The 23812-nt window shown below is 45.4% G+C and overlaps 1 protein-coding gene across 1 annotated transcript in view; it reads left to right on the plus strand.

The window, feature by feature from the left end:
- The first annotated feature begins 503 nt into the window (after positions 1-503).
- The window catches only part of MARCHF8 (membrane associated ring-CH-type finger 8), a 713145-nt gene continuing 689836 nt past the window's right edge, over positions 504-23812 (plus strand). The window contains exon 1 of the mRNA XM_086922313.1: positions 504-618. The gene's annotated coding sequence lies outside the window, so the exon portion shown is untranslated. The remainder of the gene's footprint in view (positions 619-23812) is intronic.

Consider the following 23812-nt stretch of genomic DNA (forward strand, 5'->3'; position numbering starts at 1 on the left):
TATCTCCAAGGTGAAACCAGGCATCCCTGGCGTATGTGGGGGGCCGTTGTGGAGATGAGGCAAGCTAATGCCCAGAGTTGCTGAGTGTGATCCCTGGTTTGAGTAGGCACCGAAGCGAGAATTATCGAGTCCGCTGACCCTGGTCCACGACCCTGTAAATGTGACTTTTGATCCTGCTATTCCAATCGACTTTTGGATAATTTTTACTTCCTGATGTAGAATAGCTTTGGTAACACAAATGGCCGTTGCATAGTTAGGCAGAGGTCAAGTAGAGGACAGCAAAACAACAGAACAGAATCCTGGATCCTAATAACTGCATTCCTGAACAAGGGCCAGGGACATTTCTGTCTCATATATTTGAGCCAGTAGCTATTCAGTAAGAACAGTGGTATTATTTATTTTGTGTGTATATTGATTTACATTGCTCGGACTCCACCCAAAATGGGTGTGTGTCAGAAACGGAAGCAGTCCCGCAGAATGTAGGGCTGGGCAACCAAGAGGATGTAGCAGCGACAAGGCGTATAGGGAGACACTAGTAACATTTGACACATGGGGGAACAAAGGTAGCAAAACAATGTAAACGCTAAATGGTTTCGACCTGCGTCTTGGAAGCCAGAGGTAGGTGGAGAAGTTTCTATTTTTCCAGTACTTCGACTTTGAACTGCTTCAGATACACGGGTTAATGCTTCATATGTTGGCTTTAAACGACTGTGATGCTCGTTTTCAACTGTATGAAAATTCTTCCGTGAAAATACGTCATTTATTTATTTATTTTTAATATGTATTATAATGGTGAAAAACAACTATTTAACTGTTTTGTATTATCACCGGTTTAGGGCGCTTATTATGGTTTCTAACTATGCTACAGTTCCCAAAAAATACAAGATCACCGAGGCAACGCTTTGGTGTTATGTTATGTGTATTTCTACAGCGCACAACTCGCCCGGGAGGGCCTCTTGGCATCGAGCTTAGATAGGTTGCAGTTTAGATATGAGTGAGCACAGTTTTAAACTGGTTGTCTCGCATCCAGTTAGGAAGGCCTTTACAGGGCAGCTGCATCAATGATGCGAGCAATGTATAATTTCCTCTTAGCTAAGATGGAATTCCCCTTTCTTCCTGCCACAGGCCGTTGCCAAACAACAGCTGGGGTTTCAGGGTTATGGCGTTTGTCTTCAGAATATTTTTCTGGACAAGTTAGCAGGCAGACGCTGTCAGATTTCTTTGACAAAATAAACGAATTTAACGTTTTTTGAAGTTCCTTTTAATATTTATGTTCAAACTGCTTGTCACCGTGTGACCCGACTAGTTTAAGACTGTTATCAAGAGGTACAATGACCCCAAATTGAGATATTTGGAAATGCTGTGGAAGACCGAATAAAGGTATTAGACTTGAATTAATTTGAAATACATGTAATTTTGGGTCCAGCAGCTATTCTTGAGCCATGTCATTGGTCCACGTGCCTCATCATAACTGTGTCTCGGTACATTTTGTCATCCCGGGAACACACGAAGCTGAGACATTCAGAGTGCTTTCTCTGGGGAGCTGCAGCAAGTGGGGGTTGATGGAGGTAGGACCTGGACGGGAGCGTTTGGAGACCAAAGCAACCCAACTAGAACCTAGCACTTTGCTGTAGGACACAACCAGAAATCTATCAAAGGAAACCAAAACAATCTTGGCCTTATTTATGAGGCCCTTACGCCGCCATTGCATCCCTTTTTGTGATGCTGCAGTGGCTTAAAAAATGCGACACATTGGAGATATACACAAAGTGACGCATCTAGGCAGATGCATCACTTTGTAAACCCCTGTGCCACATCATACTTACGACAGGTACAATGTATGCAGGGCAGGCATTCTGGCGCAGAAATACTCTTAAAAGGATATCGGCACCACTACTATGGCCTCACTGCGTCAAATCCTTACACCTGCTTGAAGCAGGCATAAAGGGGTGGGGCATGGCTTTTCACATTGGGCTTGTCCCGTGTAAAATGACACATTGCTGTCGTTGCGTCGGTTTTCAGACACAGTCATGCAAGGCGCCATTTTGTACGCCACAGATACATCAGGGTTCCTGATATAGCAGTCAATTCTTTCGACATGGAGTGCCGTAGAGTAAATACGGCGCATCCATGGTGTCGCAAGGAGGGCGCACTGAAAAGTGTTGCATCGCTGTTTTACATATACAGATATACCGGACGTTCTTACAGGGCATGCACAGACCTACACTTCTACGACGTGAACACAGCTTAAAAAGTAAAAAAACACTTTCACATCTAAGTTTCTATTTGACCAACTTGTGAAGTGACTCAGGGCTTCATTTATGAAAAGTGTTGCATCGCTTCTGTAAAACGGCGATGCAACACTTTTCAGTGCACCCTCCTGTTTTACAGCAGCGATGCAAAACTTTTCATAAATGAAGCCCTGAGTCACTTCACAAGTTGGTCAAATAGAAACTTAGATGTGAAAGTGTTTTTTTTACTTTTCAAGCTGTGTACACATCGTAGAACTGTAGGTCTGTGCATGCCTTGTAAGAACGTCAGGTATATCTCTATATGTATGCAGGATTACCAGAATACTAATCATTTAGACATCATTTACTAATACAAAATTATTACTGTCTAAAGAAACCCATTTAGTAACCTTAAAATAACAGAATATTAATATACAATCAAGAAGGTTTGAAACCTATTTCTAACAAGTTACAAACAACTGTTTGATAATTGTGCAGAACTCAATGTAATAGCAGGATTGTAACTTGTGATGTACAGGTAACACAAGGTTTTCGGCATAAAAAGCATGAACCAACTGCGCTTTGTTACAAAGAAGTCTATACCTTAGGTCACATGCTTTGCTCTAAGCAGACCCATGACTCTTTGAACTATTTTATTGGAAGTGAAACCGGTGAAACAACACATGCAAACTGGTCTCTCCAACAAGGGCAAGTACTACCTGAGATTCCTTAGCAGTGATATACCCTGATATGTTTGATAGACATAAATCCCTGTTGAAGCATCTTTAACCCATTAAGCTATCTAATATATCTGGAAAACATCAGTTACAACGCGGTCTTTACACCGCAATACAATTACAACGTGGCCATTACAATGCAAGTCGTTACAACAACTTGCGCTGGATGGCGCTATACACTAAGGAATAGTATGATTTACTATTGCAACTCCTTTCCTACTGTTACGTAGGCTAGGGCTGGAATAGTAAATCATACTATTCCTAAGTCCAGCGCAAGTCGTTGTAATGACTTGCGTTGTAATGACTGAGTTGTAAACGTATCGCGGGGTTCAGACACTGATGCCAGTATGAAATTTAATGAAAAATGTACACAGAGGGCATCTTAGAGATGCCCCCTGAAATACGACCTAACACTAGTGTCCAGGCTGAGTGGCTACGCGCCAGCTGCCACCACCAGACATGTTTCTGGACCCCTGGGTCGAGAGCCTGCTGCTCTCGGGGTCTGAAACAATGCACGTCCTGGGACAAGGTGCCAAGCTCCCTCCCCCATGATGGGCAGGGTCCATGAAGGGGAAGCTTCAAAGGCTTGCCACCTTTGTGAGCTTCCCCAGGCCTGTTGTTGCTTTCAGGAACTGGCCCCCACTTTGGGTGGGAGAACCAGCAGGAAAAACAAGTGAGGTACAGAGGTGTGCTCACCTTTGCCAATGCCTCCCCTCAGATGGGGGAGTTGAGGTGAAGCACAACTCTCAGTCCCGCCATCTTGCAGATGGGGGGACCCAGCCACCAGAGTGAGGCATATGACCACCTGCCACTGGAGGGTGGCATAATAGGGGGTGTACCCAACCAAAGTAAGGGACCCATTGGTCCCAACCTTTTTACTTACCTGTAATCTAGTGTTTAGGGGCGCCCTGAACCTTGCCTCCTCAGACAAGAAACTACAAGAAGAAAAGAAGAAGGACCAAATAGCCGTGCTGAAGCTAAGAAGAGGAGGATGCCCACTGACTTGACCCCAGCCCTACCGGCCGGTCCTCACCACAAACCTGCTCCAGCAAAATCATGGTGTGTCCTGCAGCCAGCAACCTCGACAAACCAGGAGGACCTGCCTGCCTTCAACCCCAAAGACACTGTCTCCCGTGAACACCGGATTTGTTCACCAACAGACTCCAGCTCCAGCAAGATCCGCGAGTCTGCACCACTCTGCACCTGACACCCCCGCCTGAGTTTGAGTGGCCCAACACCAGGAGGAGGTCTCCCCGGCGATCCAGACCCGGAGATCCAGTGATCCCTGACCTGCCTCAAGCCTCCAGCTGACGCCTGCGGCCTCAAACCGGAAGGTCCCCCCAACCGCAACCAGGAGTTGGTAAGAAAATCCAACCCTAAAATACATCCCTGCACCCAACACCCCGCTGCCTTGGGTAGCCCAACCGACTGAGTCTAACCAACCCCCAGCATCCCAACATACCTATGCAAGTGGTGGTCGCACCCAGAAGACCTTCATCCCTGAGCCTGCAGTGAGTTTGCAAACCGGAAATTCCCCATTGAAAACTACAGGGTGCCTGATTCCAAAACAGCACTCTGCACCCAGCCGCCCCAGTGCCACTGAGGGTGCACCTTTTGTGCTGGCTTGGACCCCCATTTGACCTGAACTTTAGTCCAGGAGCTTTGCTTCCACAACTTTGTGGCCTGCTTGTAAGAAGCCACCCACCGGAGGCCCCCTATCCACCATTGGATAACATTGTGCCTCAGCACTCTGCACCTGGCCACCCAAGTGCCGCTGAGGGTGTGAAAGAATATTTTTATACAAAACCAATTGGTCTAAAGTTCAGTCTCTGAGTGTGTGATATCATTTGCTGGTTGAGTGTGTAAAACAAATACTTAACACTACTCACTGATAAAGCCGTACTGCTCGCCCACACTACCACAAATCGAGAGTAAGGTGCTATCTATTTTTTACCTCTGCCAACCTTTGGGGTTCCACTGGACTCTGTGCACACTATACCTCACTTTGGTATAGTATATACAGAGCCAGCTTCCTACAAAATGTAATGCTCATTTCTATTGAAGATGTGTTGTCTGTAATGGCAGTGCCCTACCACACCATACATACTACACTTTACTCCATTCCACTCTACTTTGTACAACTCCACTCCAGACTGCATCACTGCACTATACTATGCACTACTCAGAACGATTCCACTCTACTTCACTCGGCACCTCTCTGCTCCATTCCATTCTACTCTATGCCAATGCACTCTACCCAACACTGCTCTACTATGCACCACTGCACTCATGCCAGTCCATTCTAAGCCACTTTAATCTACTCTGCACCACTGCACTGTACGACACTGCACTGTACAACACTCTACTCTATGGGCCACATGTATGTACCTTTTTTAAGGTCGCAAACAGTCTGATTTGCAGAATCAGGCTGTTTGCGACTGGGAAAAAAGACTATTCCAATGTACCAAATGCTATTTTGTGATTCGGTAACCTATTACCGAATCGCAAAACGGGTTAGCGATTCTGTATTAGGAAGGGGCGTGCTTACGGCATCCCTTCCTAATCCCGAATCGTAGTGGCATGTATGAATGTTTTGAGACCGAAATGCGGGCACAAAACATTTACATTTTACCACCTACTTAAAGTAGGTGGGAAATAATTCGCAAATGGGAAGGGTTCCCCAATGGGCCTCTTTTCACTTTGGGAATAGTAGCAAAAACGTTTTTTCAGAGTCGGCAGTGGTCTCACAGACTACTGCTGGCTGTTAAAAAATGAAAAGAAAACTTCTCATTTTTATTTTTTAAACGCAACCTGTTTTCCTTAAACGGGCTGCATTAAGAAAAATAGCTTTTTTAATAAGCAATCAGGGACATGGAGGTCTGCTGATCCCAGCATGCCACCATTCCTGTGATTTTAACGATTCCCAATGGATCGCAAATTGTGACGAAGCTCATGAATATTCATGAAGTAGGTCCATTTGCGACCCACTAGGAATCGCTATATGAAATTCATAGAGTTTAATACATTAGGAATAGCAATTACCTAATTATGTTTTGCAGAAATCGCAATTAGAAAATCGCTATTTCCAAAATTGAGACGCGCGGCCCTATGCCAATGCATTCTACACCACTTCACTACTTTGAAACAATCTACTCTTCACCGCACTATTTCACCTTTCCACTCAACACCTCTGCAATCTATCGAGCTCCACCCCACTGCACTCTACGCATGCTACGCTGCTGCACTCTACACCACTTTACTAAAAAAATACACTCTATGCCACTGCACTTTACGTCAGTCTAATCTGCACCACTGCACTGCACGCCACTATACTCTGCCCTGAAATACTCCACTCTACATCACTACACTCTACGCCACTCTACTCCACACCATTTAATTCTACATCAATTTACTCTGCGTCACTCTACGCCAATCCAGTCTATGCCACTTTAATCTACTGTGCATAATACTCCACTCTACTCCACTTTACAACACTCCACTCAACACCCCTTTACCCCACTAACTTTAAGCCACACTGATAACCAGCAATGCTGGTGTACAAAATGGCTAAAACATATTGGCAAAGCCAATAGCTCTTCCATAGGAGAGATCTATTGGCTTTGCAAAGACTTGTTACGTAATCAGAACCCTGCATTTATCCAGGAAATACCTTATTCTGAGCTCCCATTTTTTTGGTTGATTCCTCTCAGGTGGTACTTACATACCCGAGTGTGAAAAGGCACCTATGATGAAGCCTGCTGTCATTTGACGAGTGAGGTCTCTCCCCAATATTTCAAATAGTCCTATAGGAGATCTGTAGGTCCAATAAATAGGGACCAACTGACTCTAGGCCATCACACTCATTGTATTGTGCAATGCAGTTTTGGGAGTGTGCCTAGGCTACAGGCCTCTCTCACTCTTTCTTTATGCAAAATAGCTGTTATTGCTGCTCTGGTGCCCTGGTATGTGGGAAGCTGCTGTTGCTGCTTTTGTTGGTGACAGCTGTGACTGCTACACTGGTCTGCTATGATTACAGTTGGGGTAAAAGCTATAGCTTTGGTCCCTGCTGTGTATGTACCTTTGTTGTAGCTTTTGTTGCTATTGTGGTCATCAGCAATTAGTGATTGCAAATAGTAATAGGGCACAAATGAATTAGGGTCAAACAGCACCGGAAAACTTGCGGAGGACTCGAGGCAACATGGCGACCTTCCACCCGCCTAGGCACTGAGAAGCCGACACCAGTCACCTGCCACATACTGACACGGAAAGTGTGGCTCACAACAGACAGCTATGAGGTAAATGAGGTGAGCCACACCAACACTGAGGATCGAGACATCGGAGATAATCGTGGGGCCAGATCTGCTTCTGAATGGGGTATGTCTTGAGTGCGCAAAATGGCGGCGCCCATACTACGGCAACAACGGGGATAACCGGCGCCTGGAGCGAGTTGGTTGGACTCTACTATTGTACCTGGCAAGCCCGTGTGAATGCCCCGACCTGCTCTTAATGCATATCTAACCTGCCGACCCAGTTTTGCACCATAAACCCCTCCACCAACGGGCCGTTGGTGGTGAATAACAGCGAGCGGTAAACTGACTAGTTCAGGTTTAAACACCATAACGCATCTAACACGACGGAATCAAGTGCCATTTCTCAGTATCGTACGCTAAGGTGGGTGGCACTAGCTCTGAGGGCACAGTGTGTGAGCGGGGAACTGCCTATTGATAATGGAAGCGTGGACTGGCCAGATAGATATCTAACCAACGCGTAGCGTTAACCTGACTCTCATGCCACGCCTGTATTCTAGCTTCGGGACAACTTAGTCCAACTGGCCCACACTGTCCAACTACACACACGAGTCCTTTCAAGACGGCGGACTCTGTAACGATGTCGGAGCAAGCCTCCTGAATAATGATAAGAAGTGACCATCGCCTCTGACCTGGTTGCCTCACCTCACAAGACCCTGCTGCAAGGATAGTGCTGCAAAATCTCCACTTGGCATTTACCTGTACATCGACCCGTACTTGGCAGCCATGGGTAAACTGGACAAACAACAATCCAAGATAAACTTTGAAACACGCAAAACTCCAAAAGGTCAGACTGAACCAACGGAAGAAGACACAGACGCGGGAGGCTCAGAAGAATGCAATATGGTGAATATTCTCAAAGCCATCAAAACCAACCTCCAAGACATCAACGGCAAGCTGGATAACCTGACAGGACGTATGGATAGAATGACTGCCAAGATGAAGAAACAAGGGGAGAGAATGGACGAAGCTGAGAAACGCGTCTCTGCGGTAGAAGATGAATCCCACTCCACAACCACCAGATGCACAGGCATGGAAAAAGTCCTAGAGGTCATCAAGGCGAAGGCAGAGGAGTTAGAAGCGCGATCGCCCCGGAACAACATACGCATCGCAGGCCTGCCCGAGACGACCAACACAGGGCACATCGAGACATATATCGAACAATTATGCAAGGACATATTTGGTGAAGATTCCATGTCATCTGTCTTTATTATTGAAAGAGCACATTGATCTCTGGCACCAAAACCTCCAGCAGGCGCGACTCCGAGGCCTATAGTCGCCCGTGTCTTAAATTACAGAGACAGAGATAACATCCTCCGACTCGCGAGGGAGAAAGGTGAAATTAACTTTCAGGGCAATAAATTAGAATTCTATCCAGATTACACGATCGCAGTACAGCAGGCGAGGCGAGAATTCAACACAGCCAAGGCCAAGCTTCGAGAACTGCAGATACCTTACGCCATGCTCTATCCAGCTTGTCTGAGAGTCACGTGGGAAGAAAAGACGACCTTTCTGGCGACCCCCTAAGCTGCCATGGATTTCATCAAAAGGGTGGCGCCCAAGGGAAGAAAGGTGAACAGAAGGGAGAGACAGCCAGATTCTGAATAACGGTAAGGTGTTGAACTAATGTGTTGAGCTGTGAGTTGTACGACCTCCCAGAAGCGGGATTTATTGACTACCCCCATCACTTTAGGGACAGAAAGACAGGCATGAGGGGTCATGAACATCAGCAATCGCTGGCGAATAGACAATGTCTGCTTGGGCAACGCCTATATGGCCTATCACTGCGCTGTCACGCTGTTATGGTTCACACAACACACCTCCTACAACATACACAGAAGACCGCGTATGGACATGATCTGGAGGTTACGGGTTAGAGCTGCCCACCACACGTACCACTTGGAGAAGAACTGAAACTTGCATGGGGTGTATATACATGGTCGAGGTCACGTACTCTGATGTAGACAGCGCAGCGGACGTCTCATGTCCGTTTGATGATGGATTGTTTGTTCAATTTCAACCTACGAACTGTGCTTATGTAATAGATCTGCCCCCATCCTCTCAGTAGGGTGGTGAAAGTGTATCCCAGGCGGACCTCTACATGGGAGATCCCCACAAAGTTATGGTTTACGATACAGTTTATGGGGGGAATATGGCTTCGGCAAAATTGGATTGCGGAAGTGGGTAGGAATGGGGCTAGTTGGGGTTTTGTTAAGATGAAAGTACCAGGGCATTTAAGATGCATTGCTAATATCCAAGTTGTGTGTCAAGAACAGAGTACGAATTCACGCATGTTTTTTGAAATCTGTAATGTGTCAACTGAACTTGTGGTGGGATTTATACATTTATATCATCTGCAAAAGCAAAGGTACGCCTGGTAATAGCAATTTAAACCTATTAATTTGGAATGTGCAGGGTTTCACTAATCCTAAAAAGATCAGACAGATTTTTGCAGGGTTTGATAGAAATCATATAGACATAGCACTACTGCAAGAAACCCATATAGCTCCAACGATGTGCAGGAAGATCGGAACGAAATGGGCCGAATCATGTTACTCTGCCACATACTCCTCCTACTCAAGGGGGTAATGACGTTAGTCAGGAAAGGTGTCAACTTCAAAATCGCCAGGTCAATTCTGGATCCCAATGGTAGATATGTGATTGTGTCTGGAATGTTGAGAGGGCAGCACCTGACACTAGTAAATGTTTATGGCCCAAATGTAGACTCCCCTGATTTTTTTCAGGAACTCTGGAATCATATGTTGGAATTTGCTGACACAAACATTATATGGGGAGGAGATTTTAATGTCGCATTATGTGACTCACTGGATCGTTCCGGTGCTTCCCTGGAACCACATAAGCGGGCCAGAGGGAAGATATGGGACATAATGGAAGGTGTTTCCCTTAAAGACATCTGGAGAGTGAGAAACCCAGAATAGACTGTTGCCACTCACGTCAATATGACACACAGCAGTTGGTCTAGGATAGACTACTGGTTGGGGTCAGACAACATATTATTATGGACAAGAACATTAACAACGCTACCTAGGACCATATCCGACCATAACCCGATCATATTAAAGTTACAGATACCACACTACACACCACCTCCATTTAGTTGGAGATTTAATGCTAAAGCACTTCTGGACCCTCTATATGCAGACACAATAAACACTGCTATCAAAGAATATTTCCAGTTCAATGTAGCGACGGTCGACGACCCCGGCACACTCTGGGAGGCGTTCAAGGTGACCTTGCGGGGGGTCTGTATGAGCACCACAGTTGGGATACTGAGGGATATCAGAGAACAGATAACAAAATGTGAAGTTAAGATGAGAACACTTGAAAAGGAATATGAGCGGACACAGAATGCTGCTCTACTAGGTGACCTCAGGCAGGTGTACACCGAACACCAGACGTATGCTGCAGATGAACTAAAGTATATCACTAAACGTCCACTGGCCCAACAGTTTGGGGAGGGTGGGAGGCCAGGTAGAGTACTCGCATCGAAAATCTGTGAGGGGAAGAGACCACAAATTATAACGCAAATCCGAGACACTGATGGTACATTGCTAACACACCCAGAGGACATACTCCGATGTTTTTTAGACAATTATAGCACATTGTACGAATCCAAGCAAACACCACCTCCAGAAGAAGCATTCAGATACCTTCGTGATGTCGCCATTGCATGGCTCTCAGACCATCAGCGCAAATATTTATCACTGCCTATAACGGTAGAAGAAGTGACGGAAATTATTCAATCACTTCCTAATGGAAAAGCACCGGGTCCGGATGGGTATACATGTGAATTTTATAAAACATACGTAGACATTTTAGCCCCACATCTAGTCGCCATGTATGGTAATGCCTTTGATCAGGCCACATAACCCCGTCGCTGCGAGAAGCTGTGCTAATAACGCTCCTGAAGCCCAATAAGGATCCAGATCTCTGTGAATCCTACCGGCCCTTATCACTACTGAATGTAGACTCGAAAATACTAGCAAAAATTTTAGCGGTAAGACTGCAACCCCTAATGACTAACCTAACATTGCCGGACCAGGCGGGGTTCATACCCACAAGGGCAACCTCACACAACACCAGAACCTTATTCGCGGTCTCTCATTATTTAACACCTAGCACTAAGGCGGTGGCGGTCAGGCTCGATGCTGCCAATGATTTCTATTCGATCGAGTGGTCATATTTGCTAACGATACTCCGGAGTATTGAATTTCCATCTCGGTTTATAACCTGGATAACGCTCCTTTACACCAATCCAGTACCTAGAGTTCGCGTAAATGGGTACATCTCAAACTCCTTCCACATTGCGCGGGGCACAAGCCAAGGGTGCCCACTATCACCCTTGCTATTCGCACTAGCGCTAGAACCGCTTGCGTGCATCATTAGAAAGACACATAATCACTCAGCACTGCACTTCCCGGGTCAGCCATTGCATGTATCCATGTATGAGGATGACATGCTTTTATATATTAGAGACCCTGACCAAAATTTGAATCCGTTACTGCGCGAATACATAAAATTCGGAAGACAATCTGGTTTACAGATTAATTGGGACAAATCATCCATAATTCCACTCACTGACACCACCTCACAACACGACACAGATTTCCCGCTAGATTGACAAACTGACTCGATCAGATATTTGGGGATCTGGTACAGTAGAGACCCTGAGGAGGTTATCCGTACTAATTATGGTAGTGTACTGGACAGGATAGGAGAGAAAATCGACAGGTGGATACAACTACCAATGTCATTGGCAGATCGCATTGCCATAGTGAAGATGAATATCCTTCCCCAACTCCTGTATTTATTTAACAATATATCGATCACACCCCCGAAGGCAGTGTTTAAAAACATAACCACGATGGTTCTGAAACTCATATGGGCGGGTAAACAAGCGCGCATAGACTTGCGAACATTGACCCTACCCTATGAAAAGGGTGGCTTTCGTGTCCCAGATTTTTATTTATACTACCTCTGTGCCCAAGCACAATATGCTGCGTACTGGTACCACACCATTTCTTATTTAACGCATACAGAAGTTGAGGAGGGGGGACGCCCTTCCAATACCACTAACAGCGATAATTACGCATAAAAACCCGGCACTGTACTCAGCAGATATCAACACGATTGACACAACCACGAACGCTTGGAGGTCACTGGGCCGACTGACGCACAAAACGCCGCTTTATGCACCAGCATTGCCACTGCACCATCATCCCCAGATCTCAGTTACTACTGAAAAAGTAGGTATGGATCTCCTTAAACAGGCAGGCAGAGACATGTTTGGGGACCTATACTGTGAGGGCACCTTCAGGCACATAGACGACTTGTCTTATATTAGCAACCAAACCATACTGTTCCGTTTCACCTATTATAGATTGCAAAGAGCCATTCGCGATCTTTACCCGAACTACCCAACGGAACCCCCCTGCCTGGAAACACTACAGTTACTCACAACATCCTCCAACAAGACACATCTAATCTCACGCTTACACACAGCAGCCCAAAGCGAGATTCCATACACCTCCATTAAGGCATGGACATGCTGGAATGAGGCATTGCCAGACCCGCTATCTGAAAAAGAATGGTACACCACATGTGCGTTGATTTGGTTACTCACCTCGAATGGGAATTTGTGCATCCTTCATTTAAAATATCTGCATCAAACGACCACACCCCGGTGCGTCTTCATAAATTTGGACTGCGGGACAATGCTAGATGTAAGAGGTGTGGGGAGCAGGAGGCAGACTTTGTCCATCTGGCCTGGTCCTGTAGGAAAATACAGGAATATTGGGGGAAAGTCAATGCCATGCTTCAGAAAATGGTGGGGGTGGAGATCGAATGCTCTAGGAAGGTGTGCTTGTTGGGTCTCCTTTCCACGGTCAAAGCAGGGAAACGTAAGTTTTGTGTAGTTTCTCTGTTGCTGGCCAAACGGCAAATATCTCAATGCTGGGGAGGCACGAAAGTACCAAGCACGAAACAGTGGCTACAAGACTTAGCACACTGTAGAGATCGTTTGCTAACATACGAGGAGGAACTGCCAGCCAGGTCTAGGCCAAGGAACTATTGGAATTATTTAACGACTTTCTTGTAAGATAATGATACCAACGAAATACTGTGAAATCGAACGGCCTGAACGAGTTGAGTGATTGACACATGTACTCTATCGTGCTGCTAAACTATTGACTGAACTGAATATAACAATCATTTCTCTGTATTATACATGACGGGATGAAGAATGCAGAAATGTACTGGTATTTGTTGTATCTCCATTATCAAAGGGTTGTACTTTATTTGTTACTGAAAATCAATAAAAATATTTTTTTTTAAAACAATTACATGCCAGGATTTCAGCCTCTGGCCACGGAATCAAACACAGATTAATGTAGTGAATGCATTAGTCCACTGAAGTTTCAGACTTCGTAAAAAGAGGCAAAAGGCTGTAACTGACTAGATCCCTTTCAATCCTTAACACTACAAACTTTTGATCCTGCCCCACATATTCTAATATTACCACCCTCCCACTCGTTATCACAATTCGCATTTCTCGCCCATTCACTGTTGACTTTTTATTTATTAAGAGGATTTACTGAGGGCTGTATGCCGCATTTCAGTCTCAACATGGTGCCCTGCCTCACTTTCACCTATTCATCTTAACCTTCTCACATTCACCTAACTTCCTACTTTCATTCACCTACCCATCACCTGCATTTAACCCCTGCAACCACTGACTCATCCAGTCACACAAAAGCACACAGTGTCATCCATTGAGTAGATTTGTCATGGGCACCTCGTTGGTGAGTTCATAAAGCCCTCACCCACCAACCTGGTTGGTGGCATGCTTCATCATCGGGCCCACCCAGTGAGACCTAATGTGTCCCGGGTGTGCTGCGACGCCTGATTACAGCGGAGCTGGTATTTTACTGAGAGTGCAGTGTGAGGTGTAAAGTGAAGTGTGAGTTAAAACGGCTTGGCGAGGGTCCCAGTACCTGAGGGTAAATTAAATTTTAATAACTGGGCCCCCGTCAGCGGTTAAAATAAGGCTTGGGTGTGTTTAAGGGAGGCGAGTTAGTACCTCCTACATCCATCAGTTGGTCAACATGTTTCAGCCAGTGCCTTAAACTAAATCTGGATTATCTCAGGACCTTTTGAAAATAGAGTGTAGTGCAGGATAAAAAGGAGTGTAATCCAGGCTATGTGTTACACTCAGTAAGGTGTTTCTCTAAGTGTGAGAGGGGATTCCCTTCTCATATATGCCTGTACCGACAACATTGAAGACATAGACAAAACATGTAAGAAGAGGAGAATCAAATAGGCGTCTTCGCCACATAGTCATATACATAGAATGCCGTATCTACAGTGCTCAGTGGGTAGACTACAGTCGGCAAAAGTGGAATGGCACTGGTGGTACCATTATTGTGATTATCGCAAATAATTGGGGGTGGTGTCGCTAAAACACGGGTATCACACATATTCATGAGATACAAAGTGTGATGGGGCGTAAGTAAACACTCTTACGCTTAGATTTTGCAGCCTTCTTCCAGGAGTGAAGCGTTAAGGGGTTGACCCTGTAGGGAAATAATGTTGGCCACTGGAAGTTAGAGACCTGTAAGGAGGAAAAAAGTGCTTACCCAGAGATTGTTGCTTGGAGGTTGTCATACTCACAGCTTTTCTGGTCAGAGCCTGCCTTGTACCCGTTGCTCCGTCCTCATACTCCGGTAGAAAGAGCTGGAGTTTCTTGTTCGTTTTTATATGCTTGCTAATTGGATTAATTATCGGCACCTGTAGCTGGGAGTAAGAGTAGAAAGACTACCCGGGCGTGTTCCTAGCTGTCTGCTCATTGGCGGTGGAAAGACACTAGTCTCTAGCACATGAGCTGTGCTGCTTGTGTCTATTGCGCATGAGCAGGGGTGAGACACTAGTTGGTGGAAAGACACTAGTCTCTAGCACATGTGCGGTGCTGCTTGTGTCTATTGCGCATGAGCGGGGTGAGACACTAGTTATTAGTGCAGGTGCGTCTGTGGGTCTAATACGGTAGAGTATGTGTTCTGTTGAAGTATGCAATCTGCCACTATCAATTTGCGGGCATGGAGTTTCAAGGAGGTGCATTTAGCTCGGGCATAGTGTACTGAATCATCACAGGTTGCTGTAGGAGCGGGAGACTATGTTTGGGTATGGCAACTAGTCACAACCCGATATGGGTTGGGCACGATTAGGGGTGGTAGCCTCAGTTGAGTTGGAGTTCATAGGTCAACTGGGTTGAATGGGTACTAGTAAAGTCCATTGTATAGAGGTTTACGTCAACATGTGACTGAGTTCCAAGGGATCACATCGTTCAGGCCACTGATGTGTGAGGAAAGGCGATAGATACAATGCTGTTCTTTGCTCATCAGTCTTCTTTCATTGTCTAATGCCTGCTCAGGGATTTGTTTGATGACTGTCCATGTGAGGTTATTGGGGGTATGGCCATGGGTGATGAAGTGGTTGGTTAATTTACTGATGTTTTTCTTACACCTAATGGTGCTTCTGTGCTCAGTGACCCTAGTGCGTATTTTGCGGGTGGTCATGCCGATATAGCGGAGACCACAGGAGCAGGTGAGAAGGTAAATCACATTACGTGAATTACAGTTGGTGTGGCTGCGTTGTGTCCACACCTTGTTAGGTTCTAGGGTTAGAGTTTTGGTGTGTGTGGTTAAGTGACACACACTGCAATCATTGCAGGGGTAGTGTCCAGTTAATTTTGTTAGGCCCCATGCATTCAGAATGGTGTTCAGTTCTTGTGTGTTATGCGTTTTAAGACGGGTGTTAACTAGTTGGTCCTTCAAGTTATTGCTTCTCTTGTAAGCAAAACGCGGTATGTCCCACTGCCTCTGGCCAGAATTCAAGATCTTCCAGTTCTTCTTAATGAGTTTGGCTACCTCATTGGAGGCTGTGTTGTACGTAGTGACGCAGGTGATAGGTTGCTCCTGCTCCTCTTTAGCTGTGGTTTTAGGAGGGCCTCTCTATTTTGGTTCCTGGCCCTCTTCCTGGTTTTGGAGATGATGGCTGGTGGGTAGCCTCAGGCCTCCAGTTCCTTGGATAGTTCAGCGGACTGTTTTTTATAGTCTGCTATATCACTGCAATTCCTGCGTATACGTAAGAATTGTCCGAAGAGAAGGTTCTCCCTTAGCAGGCGTGGGTGGAAGCTTGTGAAGTGGAGTAAAGAGTTTCTGGCCGTGGGTTTATAGTAGCTTGTCGTGGTGAGTCTGCCATCTTTGACTGTTATATTTAGGTCCAGGAAAGCAAGTTGGTTTGCACTGATAGTGCTGGTGAACTTCAAGTATGGGTCCCTGCCGTTGAGCAAGATGAGGATTTGATCCAGGGTTGTTTGTGGACCCTCCCATATCACAAGGATGTCGTCAATATAACGCCGCCATGCGAGGATGTGGTTGGCATAGGGGTTTGTGCTGTCAGCAATGTGCGTGCGTTCAAATTGGTGGACGTAAAGACCTGCTACGCTTGGGGCGAAAACGCTGCCCATGGATGTTCCATTGGTCTGGAGGTAGAGGGTTCCCTCATATTCAAAGTAATTTTCCTTTAGTGCCAGTGTGGCGCATTGGAGGATGAATTCTCTGGGGGTGTGGTAGGGCCATGGCGACTCCCTGAGGATGTCCCTGAGAACTTTTATTGTGGCTTCTTGGGGTAGGCTGGTATAGAGGCTCTCAATATCCAGCCCTACAAGAAGTTGGGTCTCAGTGTTAAACTCCATGTTGTTGATCACTTGTAGTAAGTGTTTGGTGTCCTTGATATAGCTGGGCGTTTGTTGCACTAGCGGATTGGGAAAAAAAGTCGCAGTAGCGTGACAGGGGCTCTAAGAGCGAATTGATACCAGACACTATGGGTCTGCCTGGTGGGGGGATTTTGCCCTTGTGTACCTTGGGTACAGTGTAGAAGTATGGTATTTTGACTTTCTGGGGCAGAGGTACTCTGCTTCTTGCTTGGAAATATGTTCAGCATCGCAGGCATTCTTTATTAGTGTCTGGATAGTGTTCTGAAGAGTGTCAGTGGGATCTTGTTTCAATCTTTTGTAATTTCTGGTGTTGCTTAACAGTCTGCGGCACTCCGCGTCGTAATCTTTTTTGTCTAGAAGGACAATACCTCCCCCTTTGTCAGCTGGTTTAAATATGATTGAAGGATTGGTCTTGAGATGTTGCATGATGACTCTTTCATCTTTGGATAGGTTGTTGAAATGATTAGTTGGACTAAGATTTTCAACGTCGTTGTATACTGCCAACTCAAAAGTGCTGATCTCAGGGGGCACTGTGGATGGTGGCAGGTTGAAGGTGGATTTAGTCCTTAGGCCTGTGACATTTGGGTTCTCATTGATAGGTTGGTTGTCCATTGGCGATTTCTCAAAAAAGGCCTTGAGTTTGAGCTTGCGGAGGAACTCAGCCAGTTCCACGTGTAACTTGAATTTGTCAAGTCTGGATGTGAGGGCGAATGATAGGCCTTTTTCCAATACTGCTTGTTCTTTGGGTGTCAGGGACGTGCTGGATAAGTTGAATACCAATGAGGTTTGATTTGAGTCTGTTATTGTTTGCTGGTGCCCGGTTGGTCTTTCGTCTTCTGGCGGGTGTTGGAGCTCACTGGATTTTCCTCTTCGGCCCAGTGTACCTGCGGTTGTTGTTGGTTTTGTCTTCTCCTGCCTCTTGATCTTCGGCCCTGTCCTAAAAAAGGAATGTGGGGGCCGGGATTGCCCGGGAAGAGTGGCATTGGTACCGGGGGATACATGGGTGGGAATCCGAAATACGGGTTCTGTATGGGGCCAAAATTATGGGGGGCTCCGTAGTATTGTCCTTGTTGGGCTCCTTGCCACATGTTAGGCCACCGTTGGCCACGTCGGCCTCTGCCGCCTCGTTTGTATGAGCCAGTGCTTGAGTCACTGGAAGCGTAACGGTCATCCGCCGATGAGTCTGAAGCGTTCGGGGTCTTGGGTGGTTGGGTGAAGTCATCTTCAGAGTAGGGGTATGTTTTAGCGTAGCTATATTTTTTAAGATCTTTGTCAAACTTCTTAATTTTTGCTTGTGTCAGATGCTCTTTGTATTCGTTAATTTCCCTGTTCTGATCATCAAGTTTCTTTTTGTAGGCGGTTAATGTAGCTTTAAAATGGCTTTCTGTTGCCTGGATCTCAATGACGATGGCGTCAGAGAGACGTTTGGCCGTCTTGATGATCAGTACCATCCAGTCCCTGGTACAGTGCCAGGCGATCTGGGCCCAGTCTTTTCGGAAGGTGGGGCCATCTAGGAAAATCCTGGGTGCATTAGTAACGATGAGGCCCCTTGGCGTTGTGTTGGTTCTTAAGTATTGGGCTAGGATCACTCCATGGAGGATGGTTCGTATTCTATTACCCTTTTTCTCGGTTAAGGTCTCCCAATCAGTGGTCTGGGCTATGGAGTTAGCAATATTGATATCTGCTTGGAAGGAGGGGTCTGCGAGTATGTCACTCACATCATCCTCGCTGCAGGTGAGGCCATGGTTCTCCTCCATGGTCCTGGTTAGAACTTTTGCAGCTGTGCGCTGCCTAAGTATGCGCGTATCAAGAGAGAGAGAGAGAGGACTAGAAAGCTAGTCCGAGTTCCCGTAGTTTATATGTGTTATCAAAAGAGACTAGCTTAAATATGACCAATATTGTTAGGACTCTGATTAGATTTGTCATAGGCACCTTGTTGGTGAGTTCATGAAGCCCTCACCCACCAACCTGGTTGGTGGCATGCCTTATCATCGGGCCCACCCAGTGACACCTAATGTGTCCCGGGTGTGCTGCGGCGCCTGATTACAGCGGAGCTGGTATTTTACTGAGAGTGCAGTGTGAGGTGTAAAGTGAAGTGTGAGTTAAAACGGCTTGGCGATGGTCCCAGTACCCAAGAGTAAATTAAATTGTAATAACTGGGCCCTTGTCAGCGGTTAAAATAAGGCTTGGGGATGTTTAAGGGAGGTGAGTTACTACCTACTACATCCATCAGTTGGTCAGCATGTTTCAGTGTCTTAAACTAAACCTGGCTTTCCTCAGGACCTTTTTAAAATAGACTGTAGTGCAGGATAACAAGGAGTGTAATCCAGGCTATGTGTTACACTCACTAAGGTGTTTCTCTAAGTGTGAGAGGGGATTCCCTTCTCATATATACCTGCACCAACAACATTGAAGACATAGACAAAACATGTAAGAAGAGGAGAGTCAAATCTGTGTCTTCGCCACATAGTCATATACATAGAATGCAGCTGTCCGGGGGTCCCCACAAGTACCTGCTTCTTGTGGTGGATCCTCGCAGAGACCACACAAACTATCGCCCCCACACACACCCTACCCTGTTCTGGGTAGATAACAAAATCAGGAATAGGATGTGGGTGAGGATGGCAGCCAAAAGTCTAGGGCAGGAATGCTGGGGGTTGTAGATGTTGGCAGACGTCCCTCACGTGGGTAGTTTCAGGGCACCAACTGGACAGGGAGACAAGGGAACATTGATTAACCACCTTTCCCTTGCTAAGCATCCAAAACCCATAAACACTCATATGGGACACAGCTTACCTCCTCAAGTTTACAGCGGCCCTGCTGCAAGGTATCCACATGCACTCCAGGAAGTGGATATAAGGAAATGTCAGGCGCTCCTAGCGCAGAAAGAACTGAAAAGCCAAGCGCTCCTGCGCTACCAATAACGAAAGTCAAGCGCTCCTAGCGCTGCTACAACTGCACACAGTCAAAGCGCTCCTGGCGCGGAAAGGAAAGGATATGCAAAGCGCTCCTGGCGCGGTAAGGAAAGGACATGCAAAGCGCTCCTGCGCTGCTAGCAAAGAATGTCAAGCGCTCGTAGCGCGGCAATCAAGGTACATTGTCAGGGTGCTCCTGGCACGGAAAGAACAGAATATGCAAGGCGCTCCTAGCGCGGACATGCAGGAAAAGTATGGCGCTCCAGGCGCGGAAATGAAAGAAAGCAAAAGCGCTCCTGCGCTACTCACTTATCAGGAAAACGCTCCACCGCGGTCGGATCCGGATACAGGGAACTGCGTCTGACAACGGCAAGATGCTGTAGAAGTTCACGTAGCGCCGAGCCTCGGGGAGTCATGTCAGATAAGCGACCTTCCCCGGAAGAACTGATGACGTTGCAGCGCTTCCGGCCGTCGACTGCACCACTACCAGCAGCGGCCGGAAGTGAGGATCCCCATACGAGTGTCCGCAACAAGCAGTCCGCAACAAGCACATGGACAACAGGCAAGCGGGGGAGGAGGGGGAATCTAGGAACCATGACAGCTGAATCTACAGTGCTCAGTGGGTAGACTACAGTCGGCAAAAGTGTAATGGCACTGGTGGTACCATTATTGTGATTATCGCAAATAATTAGGGGTGGTGTAGCTAAAACACGGGTATCACACATATGCATGAGATACAAAGTGTGATGGGGCGTAAGTAAACACTCTTACGCTTAGATTTTGCAGCCAATGCTTCCACGAGTGAAGCGGTAAAGGGTTGACCCAGTAGGGAAATAATGTTGGCCACTGGGAGTTAGAACCTGTAAGGAGGGCAAAGCGCTTACCCAGAGATTGTTGCTTAGAGGTTGTCATACTCACAGCTTTTCTGGTCAGAGCCTGCCTTGTACCTGTTGCACCGTCCTCGTACTCCGGTAGAAAGAGCTGGAGTTTCTTGTTCATTTTTATATGCTTGCTAATTGGATTAACTATCGGCACCTGTAGCTGGGAGTAAGAGTAGGAGGACTACCTTTGGGCGTGTTCCTAGCTGTCTGCTCATGGGCGGTGGAAAGACACTAGTCTCTAGTGCCCTTGTGTACCCAAGGTACACAAGGGCAAAATCCCCCCACCAGGCAGACCCATAGTGTTTGGTATCAGTTCGCTCTTAGAGCCCCTGTTACGCTACTGCGACTTTTTTCTCAATCCGCTAGTGCAACAAACGCACAGCTATATCAAGGACACCAAACACTTACCTCTAATAAAAGAGAGAGGGACCCCAAGACCAAAGGGATAGGGTTCCACAATTGACACAAGTCAAGAAATTAATTCCCTTTGGGCGAATTAACATCAATACAAGGGTACTTACAGACAATAGACTCACTAATACAGAAGCGTAACAAGGAAGCAATGATAAAAATGAGAAATTCAAAACACGTGAAAACACTATAGTAAAATTAAATCTCAGTACAGTTTATTAACATACATTATATTGATTAAAAATTGGGAAACATACACAGGACGGAACAATAATAAATAAAAAACATTCCAATAAAAAAGGAGCTACAGGAAAAAGGACTAAACTCAAATAACACAATTATTTTGAATTTTCCTTAATTTCTTAATTCACAATCACTCCTTGAGCATCGACGCGTTTCGGCGGTATGAACAAAATATGACCGCCTTCATCAGGGTATATGTATACCTGTTTCCCAATATTTCTCGGGCATAAAATAAATTTTTCAGTGCGTCATAAGGGGTATACTTCCTCCTTATCCTTTGCATGAGATATTCGTCCAGCGAATTATCCTCTTAGTGTGTATAGTATTCTAATTTAAAAAAATGGCTGAAGCATAGTCCAAAATTCACATTCAGTAGCACGTCCAGCACTATAGCTGAAGGATAAAATTTTGAATAGTATGGACCCGGTACACGGTGCGGCAGTAGTGCGCTCAAAATTTAATTCAGGGTAGGTACAAGCCGTATCTCCTTATGTAGTTCTGGTAAATGAATAAGAACCAAGAACCAGAGATTTATTTTCTTTTCTCCTTGCCTGTCCTCCTTTAATGAATAATCAAACGTCCCGCGTACACACTCCGGTCTTTATGGCATCATACCGCCGAAACGCGTCGATGCTCAAGGAGTGATTGTGAATTAAGAAATTAAGGAAAATTCAAAATAATTGTGATAGCAGGGTAGCGTCACAGCAACAAGGAATAGGCTTAGCCCATCTCGCGCTTCAACGTGGAGCATGGGGTTGCTCTGACAACAAAGAACCAGCACAGCAACAGGGAACTGGCCCAGTGCAAGATAAACAGTTGCTATGGCAACAGTTCAATCTAGAACCCGTGCGGCTCCCAGCATAGATTTTCAGCAAAAGAAAAACCGGTGCTGCAACAAAGAATCGGCCAAGTGCTGCTCCCTGCATAGTTTTCAATAAAATTAATACTTTACTCAGAGAGCTTAAAGAGCGATTTCTACTTACAGGCTTCCTAGGAATCTGTGGTGTAACTTCTGCTCACTCAGTTCCACATTGGCTCATCTAGTTTTCTTTTCTCATTGATAATCTACTAGACTGCAAACTGAATAGCCAAGGGTGTAGAATATTACTCACTTACTGTATTCATCAGTGAGGAGTACATTTCTTCAAGTATTTTCTTCAGTATTCTTCAGTACTTGTCTGTATGATTCCTTTTGAAAATGTACTCAAAATTCCTTTACAGGTGGTTCTCGGACACGCTATTCTAGTGTTGTTGATTAATTGTATATGTTGATATATATTACTTAGTTTTTATTAAGATTTATAGTATAATTTATGCTACTGATAAGGGTTACAATGCAGAACATAACAGTTCCTTTGTTTTTTTTATTTTTAACAAACTCAAGGGTACCACCCATCAGATGGCAAAAATGGAAGAAATAAATTTGAAAGATATGTCAGGGTATGTGACACTAGTTTAAGTTCAGAAAAAAACTATTATTACATTGCTTAGGCCCAGAAGGTCAAGACGTTTTTGACCACTTACCGAAATTACTGATTAAACTATTTAGAGAAGCTTGATAAACATTATCTCCCTAAGGTGAGTACCATATTGCAAAGGTACCACTTTGGTGAAAGTAATAAAAAAGAGGGAAAGTACGTCGAAAACTATGTAACAGACTTAAGAAATTAAGCTTCATCATGTAAAATTGACGGGCTATTAGAAGATAGGATATATGACTAATTTATGTTAGGATGTAACGTTGAAAGAGTGCATGAACAACTTTGGAAGAAAGGTGATCCCACTTTGGATGAGGTCTTGGTAGTTGCTAAAACCATTGAACATTCCCTTAAATGTATAGAAACCATAAAAAGCAAACAGACTATTGGAGAAGAGGTTTCAGTGGTCAATAAACCCACAAAGGAACAAATATACTAGAACTGAGAAGAAGAATGCATTTTTAGGGAAATGTTATAGGTATGGGAAGACAGGATATATGACCAATGACAAGAATTGTCCCGCCATCTAAGCTTCATGCAATTTTTGCAAAAAGAAAGGGCATTTTTCTACTGTATGCAAATAGAAAAGTAAAGAAAATTTATTCAGGGATAAAGGTGTTTGAAATAGATGACAATAACAGTGAGAGTGACAAAGACACAGATTGTGAGTGTGGACAGACTGGTGCTACAAGTGGGAGTGATAAATCTCAATATTCCTGTGAATGAGATAAGGGTAAATGGGGAGAAATCCAAAATGGTGTCCAAACGTGGAGCGAAAATCACCATAATGTCACAGAGCCTTTATGAAATTAAGAT

The sequence above is a fragment of the Lissotriton vulgaris genome, chromosome 5 (assembly GCF_964263255.1).
Source record: "Lissotriton vulgaris chromosome 5, aLisVul1.2, whole genome shotgun sequence".
Classification (NCBI taxonomy): domain Eukaryota; kingdom Metazoa; phylum Chordata; class Amphibia; order Caudata; family Salamandridae; genus Lissotriton; species Lissotriton vulgaris.